Genomic DNA, 17,259 nt, shown 5'->3' with positions numbered 1-17,259 from the left:
AGTTGAATTCACTGTAGATGTTGATATCAAAAACAAACATGCAAACAAGAAACATAACGCGTGATATGACACTCGCTTTCGGATCGGAAAGTCCTGAGTTCGAGTCTCGCTCAATGCATAATTGAGTGCTTTGAAAAGGCTCTTTACTCACATTTTCCCACCGTACTCAGATGTAAAATGAGTACCTGGCCGTTAACAGCGTTTCTATGTCGGAAAAAATTATAAGATCGCCTAACAGACGTCAGATCTCGTTCTGCATGTTAAGTGTTGCTGTTGGTCAAGTACCCCTTGTAAAGCGCTTTGAGCAAGTTTAGTGGACATAGCCCTATATAAAAGCTCAAGATTTAAGTTGAGCTGAGTGACGTTATTTCGTATTAAAAAAGGAAACAAAACACACCCTTTCGCATCGGCACTATAAGATCCCGTCGCCTATGCATATTAATATATTTCAAGGAATGTGCCTGAAGCGGATATCGAACCCGGGACCTTCCGGATCACAGTGCAATGCCTTAACAATACGGCCACATTTTCTCTGTGAAAAGCAAATCAGACTGTAGGCCTAAACGTTTGTTTTTTTTTAAACGACTAGTAAAAAGCCCGCAATTTCTCGGGGAAAGAACTATTTTCATTCGATATTGTACCCACCATCATTTAATGAGGGCAGATTGGTAAACAACGTTGTCTGTGTAACTTGGTACATCCTCTGGTGATGTTTCTGTGTGGTCCAACATGAACTGTAAGCCACTATAGCCTCTGACCCGTGACACAGCAACATACAGTTGTCCGTGTGTGAAACCATGTTGTGGTAAGAAAATAAAATGCGAAAATAAATCTGAAGTAGTAGACGTGAGCAGAGTTGAAAGACGATCCTGGGGAGGCTTTCCGAGAGCTCCTACAAAGGGAAACAACTCAAATAATATTCCCTCAACTAACCCCAAGAAAAAAATAAAACCTAGTACCTTTAACTAACCCTAATAGTAATAGGAAAAACATACACCCTAGCACTTTTGCTAAGACTTATGGTTAACCCTAATTTAAAAAATCCTCCAATCTCTAGCTAACCCTAATAGATAAAAAACTGCTTTGCACTACTTTTCAATACTTCACAAATCAAAATGGGGACCGAGAATCAAAACAATAGTCATATTAGGAAATTTTAAACTTTCACAAATCTATCAAGGTTTGTTCTAGAATTTTTAAAATGCTTCTATATAATGACAAATTGAATAAATAAACGCCTGACAAAAGATCAACGGTGAATGAAACACAACAGATCACTTCCTGCTGCAGTCACTAATGATTTATACTTATACCGACATCCCTTATTTATTTATTTTTTTAGAAATATCTAGTATTCTATTTTAATTCGTGCTACCTTACAAAGGAGCATACTAATTTCCTGCCAACCAATATTTTCTTTATTCATCTTAACTACGACACTACCGCAATATCTCATTCATCTGTAGTGTTTCATTCATCCTTTTTTATTGATAAAGGGGAAACCCGAAACGTTCATTTGATCTGTTTTTGTAATTAGATTGAAGCTTACATTCAATTTCACATTATTATTAATTTCCTCGAGCTTTGAGCAGCAACATTTACATTAAAGTGAATACATGATTTCGACAAAAGAGCAGTGGTGAAAATACAAATAGACAGAATACTGGGGATGTAGGAGCTTTAGGAATGTCTCCCCTTTACTTAACTTATGGAAAACAAACACCCTAGCACATTTACTAAGACTTATGACTAAATCTAATAGGAAAAAAATCCTTCGATCTCAGGCTAACCCTAATAGAAATAAAAACTCTCGGATTGCTTTGCCCTACCTTTCAATACTTCACAAATCAAAAATGGCGGCCGAAAATCAAACCAATGGTCAAATTAGGAAATTTTAAACTTTTACAAATCTATCAATGTTTATCCTACAGTTTATGATGACAAATTGAATAAATAAACGCTCGACAAAAGATCAACGATGAAAATACAAATTGAAAGAATACTGGGGATGTAAGAGCTTTCGGAATGTCTCCCCTTTACTTAACTTATGGAAAAACAAACACCCTAGCACCTTTACTAAGACTTATGACTAATCCTAATAGAAAAAAAAATTCTTTGATCTCGAGCTAACCCTAATAGCAAATAGAAAAAAGAGCCTCGGACTGCTTTGCACTACTTTTCAATACTTCACAAATCAAAATGACGGCTGAAAATCAAAACAATGGTCAAACTCGATCTGTCAACTTTTGGTTGTTATTCCTCTCGTAAAAACGCCAAACTGACAACTTTTTGCAGTGAAGAAATTAGTTGTTTTTGAGAGTGTTAGTGTTGTCGGTACGTATTTTATGATATCTGTGTGACTCAACGAACTTTCAAACTGACTTTAAATCATAAAAGAAAATCAAGTTAACTGTTTATCTATCTGTTAAAAATACATTTCTAATTTTCAAATCTTTCAGTAGAGCTGTGCGCCGTATAATTTTTCTTATTGACTCAAATAAGCGCAATGTTCTCCACAACGCTATATTTTTTAAAGAAAGGATTTCCTGTCATCACAGCCTGGTTGTATTAACCAGTAGATTTTTGACCAATCAAAACATGGAATTTGTGACACACCTTCCCACGTGTTCTGACAAACATAGTCAGTTGTTTATGACCAACGTGAATGAACTCGACCTCTCTCTGACGATTGTTATTGTTTTTATACCACCAAATGAGTGACTAGTTATCACACGGTTAAGTTTCCACATAGTTTTCTGTGTTGGCTCCATTGGTCAAGCGGTAGAATAGTGGGTATTTTACTTTGACATATACCTTCGATAGTAAAACCTATGTACTTTGCTATGTTTACCAATCACTGCCATTGTTTCCATTATGACGATTGCCCGAGGGGCGTGGTTATCTAAGTGTCTATTATATGAAAGGTCTAAAGAAGAGATGCGGATAATTAGTCTTTACACAAAGACAACTTATCAAAATAACACTCACGACTTTCAGCCACACCCTTCTATCGTTTTGATAAGTATTATCGATTTTGTTTCCACTGATAGGGGAACTTGCTTTGAAGATATTTATATAATCTGTCCGGATAATTTGCAATATCGCCTAACAGGCGTCATGCCCCGTCCTAAATGTCAAATGTTGAAGTTGGCCAGGGAACTTCTGTATATGTGGATACCCAGAGCAGAGGATGGAGCACATCCTTGGAGAATGCCAGGACGGGCCCAGATGTACCGATCATGACCAAAGAGTCTGCTCCCCTGATGATGTGGAGTGGGTTCGGTGTTGGAGCGACAAGCTATGATGATGATGTTGAACTCCTTTAAAGCGCCTTGAGCACGTCAAGTGATACTGCTCTCTAACTCTATAAATAGAGCGAAGATGACATCACTCTGGTCTTTGTTATTATTTTTTGCCATCCACATGAGTACTTCTCACTAAACTGTATGAACCAGACAATAAAAGTTCATGGTTACACATAGTTTTGTGTGTTGGTCCGTTATAGTTACGGATGGCAATGTTTTGAGCTTCTCAGCCAATCACACCAAAGCTCAATTTTTTAAAAACTACATAATATATGTGACGAAATATTTCTTAAAACGGTATTATAGTTGTATGACTCAAATGTTAATACTTTACTGATATGCAGAAGCGATGAAGTTATAGTATAATTAAATCCCACTATAGTAACATTTGGGGATCCTGATAACTCAGTTGGTCAAGATCTCGCTTCACATCCAAAGGGGCCGAGATCGATCCCAGATGCAGTAGAATTTTTTTTCTCCCCCCCCCCCCCACCTTCTGTCATATGTAAGTCAAAGTGATACTAGGATTCTAGAAGTTGTGGACTGTAAAGACTAAATAACAAAAATGAATAAAATAGCTTCAAAAAAGAAGAACACAATACAAGATATCTGGAATTTAAAATAAAGAAACCTGAGCTTTTATACAGCGCGATATCCACAAAGTGTGCTAAAAGCGCTTTACAAGGGGCCCCTGACCAATAGCAACATGTAACATGTAGAACATGACATGACGCCTGTTAGGTGATAATACAATTTTTTCCCCGACAGAGACAACTCTGTTAATGGCCAGGTACTTCTTTTACATCTGAGTAAGGTGAGATAATGTGATTAAAGAGACTTTTCCAAAGAATCAACTATGCGCCGACCGAGGCTCGTACTCAGGACTTTCCGATCCAAAAGCGAGTATAATACCACTAGACCAGATAGCCGCACACGTTAGATTAAGTAATTTATCTATGTCTTTATTGTTTTTTGTTGTTGACTGAAGAAGGGTTTTGAGACCGAAACGTTACATGTTTGGTATTTTGTTCTTTTTTTTTAAAAGCTGTTCTATTCATTTTTGTTTATTATTCTTTTGAGTCTTTAATATATGACATCTCATGATTGTCACATCACAGTCCAACCGTAAGTCACAGCCTAGAAAATATATTTACTAAACTAGGGGAGATTCCGCAGCATTTGCCGAGATAATAGGCTTCAACAGTCGTGACGTCACTTCCTTCGTAATGATGCATAGTAACTTAGTCACTGGTTCTCAACTATCGGAACACGACGAGCATAAAAATGTGTCCAGAGATGAAAAACATTATAATTCTGATCAGGTTTTGACTTTTATTCTTTCTGATTACATGACATCTCAAAAAGTTCTAGCCAGCATGAAAACTAAAAAGTAGCGATTTTTGTTTGTTTAGAACCAAGCTGCTCGTTGCTGACGGTCGTGACATCAGACTATTGAATCCTATTATTAATGTACTATTACGAAATGAATCTGACAACAGGGTGGCCCGATGTCAATTCCCAAGGCCAAGGTCAAGTAAAGGGTCAATCATTTTGCCCTAGTAGATAAAAAATATTATTATTATTATTATTATTATTATTATTATTATTATTATTATTATTATTATTATTATTATTATTATTATTATTATTATTATTATTATTATGACCCTTAATTAATAAAAGGATTGCAAGTTACTCGTACATCAATCTGTCAAAAGCAGTTTTTTATTTTTTTTAACAATTCTGTAACCTTGACAAAATTTTTAACATGGGCTATATGGAACAACCCTTCTCCTTTTAAAGAAAATATAAACGAAGTGTATATATTATGTGATATCATATCACAATCACTATAGTTTAGGTTTGTGAAAATACCTTTAAATGTCATGTTAATTTAATATATGAATTGATATTAGTTAAAACAAACAAAAGATCAAATAGATGCATAGGTAATATATATACGCAATACAGGAGATACAACCAAAATATCAAATTTATACATAAATATTATAAATACACAATACAGGAGATACAAATAAAATATCAAATTTATGCATAGATGATATAAGTACACGATAGTGGAGATGCAAACAAAAGGTCCAGTTCTTACACAATGGAGAATAACTTGTCAATACAGACACATACATACCTCAAATGAATTAGCAGCAAGAAAACAACAACAAAAATAAGAACTGACTTCAGAGTCCGAGACGCATGGACGAGAACTGGCCAATGAAATACTGTTTAATTTTCTATAAAACGTATACATAAATTGTGTCGCAGGGGCGGAGCATCACAATATTCAGCGGGTCTACAGCTCTACTCTGACAGATATAATAAATTATGTCGGCAGAGGCGAAGCAACGCAAAATTCACAATGTCTACAGGTCTATACTGACAAAATAATACACATTTATAATAATACACATTTATACAGCGCACATTCACGTGTAAAACACAATATCTGGGCACTTTACAATGTAAATTATCAACAACACAAAAGAACAACTTCCAAAATAAAAATAATATAAACAACAAAAACATGCAATCCAGTCAATTTATAGCCAAATAAGGGTTCAAAGCATCAATGAAAGCAAATACAGTAAAGATGTTCCTTGAAATTCTTTTTAAAAGCAATCAAAGCCTTGCACTCCCTCAGACCATTCTGGTACTTCAATCCAAATCTTGGTGCCGAAATTTTCGTTTGGTCATTGCATGATCTTAAAATGAAGTTTTCAAATTTGCACATGACCACGTGATCTGTGAGATAGACAGGTGCCATACCAGTCACACATTTGTATATGACCACGTGATCTGTGAGATAGACAGGTGTCATACCAGTCACACAATTATAAACAAGACATGCTGTGGGCTTTTCAATGGGCAACTAGTGGAGAGAGGCCAACTAAGGTGTTGCATGATCAAACTTTCGTTTGCCAAAAACTAATCTTGCTACACTGTTTTGCAGTAGTTGTAATTGTTTTATAGAAGCCTGAGGCAAGTTGACAAGCAGAGAATTACAATAATCTAGTTTCGAAAAAATGAGGGAGACAACTAATATTTTACATGTTCCAATTGCAATATACTGACCGATCGAAATGATTTTCTTGAATCGAAAGTATAGAGATTTACAGAGAGCAGAAATGTTAGCTGACATTCTCATTTCTGAATCAAAATAGACACCCACATTTTTCCAAACTTTGATCTTTTCTTTTGTGTAATGTGTTCAGCGCTGGATTGGAAGGCTGCTTTTCACAGAGCACTTAAAATGACTTCATTTTACGGCTGTTTTAAGTGTTATTTCTATACAGGATGAATTTTATTTCATGTTCAGAGGACCTTTGTGCTGCTTTTGACGAGAATTCGTGGATTTTAAACAATTAATTTAGCAATACTTTAAAGTGTTATAAATTTTTGCAAGGATTTTATCATCTATTAAGACCATTTTTGTTTACGTTTTACGATTTTAAGGAAAAAAACAATGAGCTATTTTAATAATATTACAACGGTCGACGATGAATACCGAGAATGACAACACCTAATTATTGTTATAACTATTCACGCCAACACTTATATACAATACGACACACAATTAATAATACACCGAATTTAGAAATAGTGAACATTTTGAGATCTTTTGAATTATTCAAGGCACACAGAAAAATAACAAAAAGAGGAAATAAAGGTGGAAGTAAACAAAAACAAAAACCAGGAGAAGCCAAAGAAAACATCAAAAACAACTCAGTCAAATTAAAATGCAATAATTTAAATACTACTAATAACAATCTAAAAATTCTAAAAGTGAACGGTCGTAGCATTGTACACAAAAGAGATGAATTCTGTGCACTCATTGACAAACATGAACCAGACATTGTCTGTGGACAAGAGCCGTGGCTAAATGACAATATTAAGTCATGTGAAATCTTCCCCAAAGAATACGAGGTATCCGAAATGACAGAAAACTACCTAGAGAAGAAGCAGAAGATGAAGGAAATGAAAATAAAGATGAGACCAGGCGACCGGGAGGTGGAGTATTCATACTCATTGATAGAAAGCTCACAGGCTGTGAGCAAACAAAGTTCAAAACTGACTGTGAGATAATTTGGGTAAGCGTTAAAATCCAAGGCCATAAAAACATCCTTGTTGGATCGTTCTACATGCCCCATCGAAACGAAACTGACATCGTAGAACTGCAAAATTGGCTTGAAATAATCAACTCAGAAAAAAATCCAAACCAAATGATTCTAACAGGAGACTTTAACTTTCCTGATATAAACTGGGACGGTCCAAAAACGTTATCTGTCAGTCCACAACGTGCAATACAACAAAGCCTCATCGACATTACAACAGGAACGCACCTCACACAAATTCACGAAGAATGCACACGCGGTGACAATATTTTAGATCTTGTTTTCGTATCCAATCCATCACTGATCACAACCAGGAATATCAGATCATGCCTGCGTTGTTACTGAAACTACACGAAACCCCAATTATATGAACCAAAACACGATACCTTTTCAAAAAGGCCAACTGGGCCGCACTACGAAAACGAATCGAGGGACTGTCAGCAGAGATCACAGAACAGCACAAAAGCGGTATGGATGTAAATGAAATGTGGAGCCATTTTCACTCCTGTCTACTCAGTGCAATCAAGGAGTCAATTCCCCAAAAAGTACATAAAAATACAAGAACGCCGCCGTGGATGAACAGGAAAATACGAGCACTACTAAGACGCAAAGCAAAAGCTTTCAAGCGAGCTAAACTGAGCGGAACCTGGGATACACACAAATCGTTGCAGCATCAAAGTAGGCGTGAAATAAGGCAAGCAGAATGGACGCACATTAACAATGTTATAGAAAAAGGACTTGAAACAAACAATACCAAGCCATTTTGGAACTACATAAAAAGCAAGAAAAACGATTCCATTGGTGTAGCCCCATTGAAAGAAAACGAAACGCTGTACATTGAGGGGAAGGATAAAGCAACGATCCTCTTGGATCAATTTAAATCTGTCTTTACCCCCCATGATCCACACGATACAACCACCCCACCGACATCACAGAGGTGTGACCAATTTCTTACTAATATCAACATAAACATCTCAGGAGTTGAAAAGTTTCTGAAAAACGTCGACCCATCTAAGGCGTCAGGTCCAGATAACATCTCCAACACAGTACTAAAGGAGTGTGCTGAAAGTTTGGCCACCTCATTATGCATAATTTTCCAAAAATCAGTCGACACCGGGATGCTCCCTAATGACTGGCTGAGGGCAAACATCGCACCTGTATTCAAAAAAGGCAACAAAACTAAAGCAGAGAACTACCGTCCAATCTCGCTGACGTCTGTAATATCCAAACTATTAGAGCATATAATCTGTAAGAACATGATGATCCACTTTGAGAACAATGACATCCTAACTGACCTGAACCACGGGTTTCGCAAAGGATACTCATGTGAAAGCCAACTCCTAATAACTGTAAACGACCTGTTGAGACTCCAGAATGCCAACACTCAGGCAGACATCGGCATCCTCGACATTTCCAAAGCATTTGATACTGTGCCCCACTCCTGCAGAAACTAGAAAATTACGGAATTCGTGGCTCTCTACACACATGGCTTTGTAATTTCCTCACAAAACGTACCATGAAAGTAGTCCTAGGCGGCATGTCATTGGATGAAAGTCCAGTCATATCAGGAGTACCACGTAAAACGGTGCTAGGACCCATACTATTTCTTTGTCTCATCAATGACCTACCCCTACGAGTAAAATCTCAGATTAGGTTATTCGCCGATGACTGCCTAATATACCGACCAATAAAATCTGCAAATTATCGAAAATTGCTACAAGAGGACTTGAATAGTCTCGAACAGCGGGCTAATGATTGGGGAATGAAATTTAACGCAAACAAATGCTACATCCTCAGCACAGCTAAAAAGTACAATGAGACCTACAAATTAAACAACACCGTCATGAAACAAGTCGACGATAACCCATACCTTGGCATCACCTTGTCAAAGGACTTGAAATGGGGGAAACACATTAACAAAATAACCCAAAAGGCAAGCTGCACCTTCGCGTTTCTCCGCCGAAATCTTAGCCACGCCCCAACGTCATGCAAACAAAACGCCTACCTTGCACTTGTGAGATCACAATTGGAATATGGAGAAGTTGCTTGGGACCCCTACCTGAAAGAGGATATTCTTACGTATGATGGGAGAGCGTTCCAAAAATGGGGGGGCCGAAAATTTAAAAGATTGTTCACCTATTTGATGGATGATATCTTCTAAAAATCAGTAAGCCCTTTAAGGCTTTTCACCGACATAAGAATTGTTTGAAAAATACTGTAATGATGAATATGAAGCCGGTGTGTCTTATTATAAAAATTAATGTTATATTTCTGGTATACAACAAGACAGAGACAACGCTGTTAAAGGACAGGTACTTATTTTACACCTGAGTACGGTGAGAGAATATGACTAAAGAGCCTTTTTCCAACGAAACAACTATGCGCTGAGTGAGTTTCGAACCCAGGACCTTTGGATTTGATGTCGATCTCATAATACAGTTACATTTTAAACTTTATGTTTTAGACTTTATAACTTTATGACAAGTTGACAGTAGCCGTAATCAATCGATTTTTTGGAAAGAGAACTTTTGATTCTATTGATCACGGTATTCTGATTAAAAGACGTAATATAAATTTTGGCTTGACCAAGACTGTCTTATAGTGGGTTGAATCTTATTTAGATGACAAGAAGCAACATATGATTTCATATACACTTCCATCTTAACATACATTGTCTTTTGGTGTTTTCTGTTTGGGTCCAACTCTTTAAATTTTGTGTACTTCTCTATTATCTTTTGCCATCACTGGTCATGGGCTGCGCTTTCATCTCTACGCAGATGATACGCAACTTTATGCTACTGAAAAAAAACACCTAAACATCTCGAAAGTGTTGTGAAACGAATGGAAGAATGTGTGACGGATGTAAAAGAGTGGATGCAAACAAGTCGAAGACGAATGAGTCAAGAACAGAAGTGATGATTGTGGTAAAAACAGGGCATTTGAAGGTGAATAATGGTCTTGAGGTGTTGATTGGTGGTGAAAAGATAAAAGTTTCAAAGACTGTGAGAAATGTGTGTGTCTATTTTGACTCAGAAATGAGAATGTCAGCTAACATTTCTGCTCTCTGTAAATCTCTATACTTTCGATTCAAGAAAATCATTTCGATCGGTCAATATATTACAATTGGAACATGTAAAATATTAGTTGTCTCCCTCATTTTTTCGAAATGAGATTATTGTAATTCTCTGCTTGTCTACTTGCCTCAGGCTTCTATAAAACGATTACAACTACTGCAAAACAGTGCAGCAAGATTAGTTATTGGCAAACGAAAGTTTGATCATGCAACCCCTTAGTTGGCCTCTCTCCACTGGTTGCCCATTGAAAAGCCCACAGCGTGTCTTGTTTATAATTTTGTGACTGGTATGACACCTGTCTATCTCACAGATCACGTGGTCATGTACAAATGTGTGACTGGTATGACACCTGTCTATCTCACAGATCACGTGGCCCGTCCAAATTTGAAAACTTCATTTTAAGATCATGCAATGACCAAACGAAAATTTCGGTACCAAGATTTGGAATGAAGTACCAGGAATGGTTTGAGGGAGTGCAAGGCTTTGATTGCTTTTAAAAAGAATTTCAAGGAACATCTTTACTGTATCTGCTTTCATTGATGCTTTGAACCCTTATTTGGCTATAAATTGACTGGATTGCATGTTTTTGTTGTTTATATTATTTTTATTTTGGAAGTTGTTCTTTTGTGTTGTTGATAATTTACATTGTGAAGTGCCCAGATATTGTGTTTTACACGTGAATGAGCTCTGTATAAATGTGTATTATTATAAATGTGTATTATTTTGTCAGTATAGACCTGTAGACATTGTGAATTTTACGTTGCTTCGCCTCTGCCGACATAATTTATTATATCTGTCAGAGTAGAGCTGTAGATCCGCTGAATATTGTGATGCTCCGCGCCTGCGACACAATTTATGTATAAGTTTTATAGAAAATTAAACAGTATTTCATTGGCCAGTTCTCGTCCATGCGTCTCGGACTCTGAAGTCAGTTCTTACTTTTGTTGTTGTTTTCTTGCTGCTAATTTATTTGAGGTATGTATGTGTCTGTATTGACAAGTTATTCTCTATTGTGTAAGAACTGGACCTTTTGTTTGCATCTCCACTATCGTGTACTTATCTTATCTATGCATAAATTTGATATTTTATTTGTATCTCCTGTATTATGTATTAATAATATATATGCATAAATTTGATATTGTGTTTGCATTTCCTGTATTGTGACCTTATATTATTGATGTATAAATTTGATATTTTGTTTGCATCTCCTGTATTCCGTATATATATTACCTATGCATCTATTTGATCTTTTGTTTGTTTAAACTATTATCAATTCATATATTAAAATAACATGACATGTAAAGTTATTTTCACTAACCTAAACTATAGTGATTGTGATATGATATCACATAATATATACACTTCGCCTATATATTATTAAAAAGGAGAAGGGTTGTTCCATATAGCCCATATTAAAAATTTTGCCAAGGTTACAGAATTATTAGAAAAAATTAAAAACTGTTTTTGACAGATTGATGTACGAGTAACTTGCAATCGTTTTATTAATTAAGGGTCATAACAATTATAATAATAATAATAATAATAATAATAATAATAATAATAATAATAATAATAATAATAATAATAAAATAATAATATAATAATAATAATAATAATAATAAATAATATAATCATAATCATAATATAATAATAATAATAATATAATAATAATAATAATAATAATAATAATATGATGATATGATGATGATGATAATATAATAATAATAATAATAATATAATAATAATAATAATAATATAATAATAATAATAATAATAATATATAATAATAATAATAATAATAATAATAATAATAATAATAATAATAATAATATAATAATATCTACTAGGGCAAAATGATTGGCCCTTCACTTGACCTTGGCCTTGGGAATCGACATCGGGCCACCCTGTTGTCAGATTCATTTCGTAATAGCACATTAATAATAGGATTCAATAGTCTGATGTCACGTCCGTCAGCAACGAGCAGCTTGGTTCTAAACGAAAAAAATCGGTACTTTTTAGTTTTCATGCTGGCTAGAACTTTTTGAGATGTCATGTAATCAGAATGAATTAAAGTCAAAACCTGATCAGAATTATAATGTTTTTCATCTCTGGACACACTTTTATGCTCGTCGTGTTCCGATAGTTGAGAATCAGTTACTAAGTTACTATGCATCATTACGAGGGAAGTGACGTCACGACTGTTGACCCTATTATCTCAGCAAATGCTGCGGAATCTCCACTAGTTTAGTAAATATATTTTCTAGGCTGTGACTTACGGTTAGACTGTGACGTCACAATCATGAGATGTCATATATCAAAGACTATAAAGAGTAATAAACAAAAATGAATAGAACAGCTTTTAAAAAAAAAGAACAAAATACCAAACACCGGAACGTTTCGGGCTCAAAACCCTTCTTCAGTCAACAACAAAAAACAATAAAGACATAAATACATTACTAAATCTAACGTGTGCGGCTATGTGGTCTAGTGGTATTATACTCGCTTTTGGATCGGAAAGTCCTGAGTACGAGCCTCGGTCGGCGCATAGTTGATTCTTTGGAAAAGGCTCTTTAATCACATTATCTCACCGTACTCAGATGTAAAAGAAGTACCTGGCCATTAACAGAGTTGTCTCTGTCGGAATAAAAATTGTAATATCACCTAACAGGCGTCATGTCTCGTTCTACATGTTACATGTTGCTATTGGTCAGGGGCCCCTTGTGAAGCGCTTTGAACACGCTTTGTGGATATCGCGTTACATAAAAGCTCAGGTTTCTTTTCTTTTTTAAATTCCAGATATCTGGTAATGTGTTCTTCTTTTTTTAAGCTTTTATATTCATTTTTTGGCATTTAGTCTTTACAGTCCACAACTTCTGGAATCCTAGTGTCACTTTGACTTACATATGACAGGGGGAGGGGGAGACAAAAATTCTACTGCACCCGGGATCGATCTCGGTCCCTTTGGGTGTGAAGCGAGATCTTGACCAACTCAGTTATCAGGATCCCCAAATGTTACTATAGTGGGATTTAATTATACTATAACTTCATCGTTTCTGCATATCAGTAAAGAATTAACACTTGAGTCATATAACTATAATACCGTTTTAAGAATTTTTTCGTCACATATTTTACGTAGTTTTTAAAAATTGACCTTTTATAGATAGTATTTGCTTGGCTGAGAAGCTCAAAACATTGCCATCCGGAAATATAACGGACCAACACACAAAACTATGTGTAACCAAGAACTTTTATAGTCTGGTTCATACAGTTTAATGAGAAGTACTCATAAATGTGGATGGCTAAAAAACAATAACAAAGATCAGAGTGATGTCATCTTCGTTCTATTTATAGAGTTAGAGAGCAGTATCACTTCACGTGCTCAATGCGCTTTAAAGGGGTCCAACATCATCATCATAGCTTGTCGCTCCAACACCGAACCCACTCCACATCATCAGGGGAGCAGACTCTTTGGTCATGATCGGTACATCTGGGCCCGTCCTGGCATTCTCCAAGGATGTGCTCCATCCTCTGCTCTGGGTATCCACATATACAGAAGGTCCCTGGCCAACTTCAACATTTAACATTTAGGACGGGCATGACGCCTGTTAGGAGATATTGCAAATTATCCGGACAGATTATATATATAATATCTTCAAAGCAAGTTCCCCTATCAGTGGAAACAAAATCGATAATGCTTATTAAAACGATAGAAGGGTGTGGCTGAAAGTCGTGAGCGTTATATTGATAAATTGTCTTTGTGTAAAGACTAATTATCAGCATCCCTTCTTTAGACCTTTCATATAATAGACACTTAGATAACCACGCCTCTGGGACAATCGTCATAATGTAAACAATGGCAGTGATTGGTAAACATTGCAAAGTACATAGGTTTTATTATCGAAGGTATATGTCAAAGTAAAATACCCACTGTTCTACCGCTTGATCAATGGAGCCAACACAGAAAACTAGGTGGAAACTTAACCGTGTGAAAACTAGTCACTCATTTGGTTGTATAAAAACAATAACAATCGTCAGAGAGAGGTCGAGTTCATTCACGTTGTTTATAAACAACTGACTATGTTTGTCAGAACACGTGGGAAGGTGTGTCACAAATTCCATGTTTTGATTGGTCAAAAATCTACTGGTTAATACAACCAGGCTGTGATGACAGGAAATCCTTTCTTTAAAAAATATAGCGTTGTGGAGAACATTGTGCTTATTTGAGTCAATAAGAGGTCTATGCAAATTAGAAATATATTTTTTTTACAGATACATAAACAGATAACTTGATTTTCTTTTATGATTTAAAGTCAGTTTGAAAGTTCGTTGAGTCACACAGATATCATAAAATACGTACCGACAACACTAACACTCTCAAAAACAACCATTTTCGTCACTGTAAAAATTGTCAGTTTGGTGTTTTTACGACAGAAAGAACATCCAAAAGTTGACTGATCAAGTCTGACCATTGTTTTGATTTTCAGCCGCCAGTTTGATTTGTGAAGTATTGAAAGGTAGTGCAAAGCAGTCCGAGGGTCTTTTTTCTATTTTGTATTAGGGTTAGCTCGAGATCGAAGAATTTTTTATCAATTAGGGTTAGTCATAAGTCTTATTAAAGGTGCTAGGGTGTTTGTTTTTCCATAAGTTAAGTAAAGGGGAGACATTCCGAAAGCTCCTACATCCCCAGTATTCTTTCAATTTGTATTTTCATCGTTGATCTTTTGTCAGTCTTTTATTTATTCAATTTGTCATCATATAGAAGCATTTTAAAAACTGTAGAACAAACATTGATAGATTTGTGAAAGTTTAAAATTTCCTAATTTGACCATTGTTTTGATTTTCGGCCGCCATTTTGATTTGTGAAGTATAAAAAGGTAGTGCAAAACAATCCGAGGGTTTTTTTTCTATTAGGGTTAGCTCGAGATCGGAGGATTTTTTTCTATTATGGTTAGTCATGGGTTAGTAAAGGTGCTAGGGTGTTTGTTTTTCCATAAGTTAAGTAAAGGGGAGACATTCCTCAAGCTCCTACATCCCCAGTATTCTGTCTATTTGTATTTTCACCTCTGATCTTTTGTCGAAATAATGTATTCACTTTAATGTAAATGTTGCTGCTCGAAGCTCGAAGAAATAAAAAAATAATGTGAAATTGAATGTAAGCTTCAATTTAATTACAAAAACAGATCAAATGAACGTTTCGGGTTTCCCCTTTATCAACAAAACAGGATGAATGAAACACTACAGATGAATGAGATATTGTTTTAGTGTCGTAGTTAAGATGAATAAAAAAAACATTGGTTGGCAGGAAATTAGTATGCTCCTTTGTAAGGTAGCACGAATTAAAATAGAATACTAGATATTTCTTAAAAAAATAATAAATAAGGCATGTCGGTATAAGTATAAATCATTAGTGACAGCAGCAGGAAGTCATCTGTAGTATTTCATTCACCGTTGATCTTTTGTCAGGCGTTTATTTATTCAATTTGTCATCATATAGAAGCATTTTAAAAATTCTATAACAAACCTTGATAGATTTCTGAAAGTTTAAAATTTCCTAATATGACTATTGTTTTGATTCCCGGCCGCCTTTTTGATTTGTGAAGTATTGAAAAGTGGTGCAAAGCAGTTTTTTTTCTATTAGGGTTAGCTCGAGAACGGAGGATTTTTTAAATTAGAGTTAATCATAAGTCTTAGCAAAGGTGCTAGGGTGTTTGTTTTTCCTATTACTATTAGGGTTAGTTAAAGGTACTAGGTTTTATTTTTTTCTTGGGGTTAGTTGAGGGAATATTATTTTAGTTGTTTCCCTTTGTAGGAGGAGCTTTTGGAAAGCCTCCCCAGGATCGTCTTTCAACTCTGCTCACGTCTGCTACTTCAGGTATATTTTCGCAGTTGATTTTTTTACCACAACCTGTTTTCACACACGGACAACTGTATGTTGCTGTGTCACGGGTCAGAGGCTATAGTGGCTTGCACTTCATTTTGGGCCACACAGAAAAATCACCAGAGGATGTACCAAGTTACACAGACAACGTTGTTTACCAATCTGTCCTCATTAAATGATGGTGGGTACAACATCGAATGAAAATAGTTCTCTTTCCCCGCGAAATTCCGGGCTTTTTACTAGTCATTTTTTAAAAAACGTTAAGGCCTACAGTTTGATTTGCTTTTCACAGAGAAAATGTGGCCGAGTGGTTAAGGCATTGCACTGTGATCCGGGAGGTCCCGGGTTCGATATCCGCTTCAGGCACATTCCTTGAAATATATTAATTTTCCCCCAATTTGTTCACTTGGACAACATGTGTGATTCCTGTTGACATCAGACAATCTGTTTGATGGATTATCTACATTCCTTCATGCAATGCATTGGCGACGGGATCTTATAGTGCCGATGCGAAAGGGCGTATTTTGTTTCCTTTTTTAATACGAAATGGCGTCACTCAGCTCAACTTAAATCTTGAGCTTTTATATAGGGCAATGTCCACTAAACGTGCTCAAAGCGCTTTACAAGGGGTACTTGACCAACAGCAACACTTAACATGCAGGACGAGATCTGACGTCTGTTAGGCGACCTTATAATCTTTTCCGACATAGACAACGCTGTTAACGGCCAGGCACTCATTTTACATCTGAGTACGGTGGGAAAAGAGCCTTTTCAAAGTAATCAACTATGCATCGAGCGAGACTCGAACTCAGGACCTTCCGATCCGAAAGCGAGTGTCATATCACGCGTTATGTTTCTTGTTTGTATGTTTG

Source organism: Berghia stephanieae, chromosome 12 (assembly GCF_034508935.2).
Source record: "Berghia stephanieae isolate SIO BIC M18660-M18661 chromosome 12, UCSD_Bste_1.3, whole genome shotgun sequence".
NCBI classification, from domain to species: domain Eukaryota; kingdom Metazoa; phylum Mollusca; class Gastropoda; order Nudibranchia; family Aeolidiidae; genus Berghia; species Berghia stephanieae.
This window is presented reverse-complemented; position numbering follows the sequence as displayed.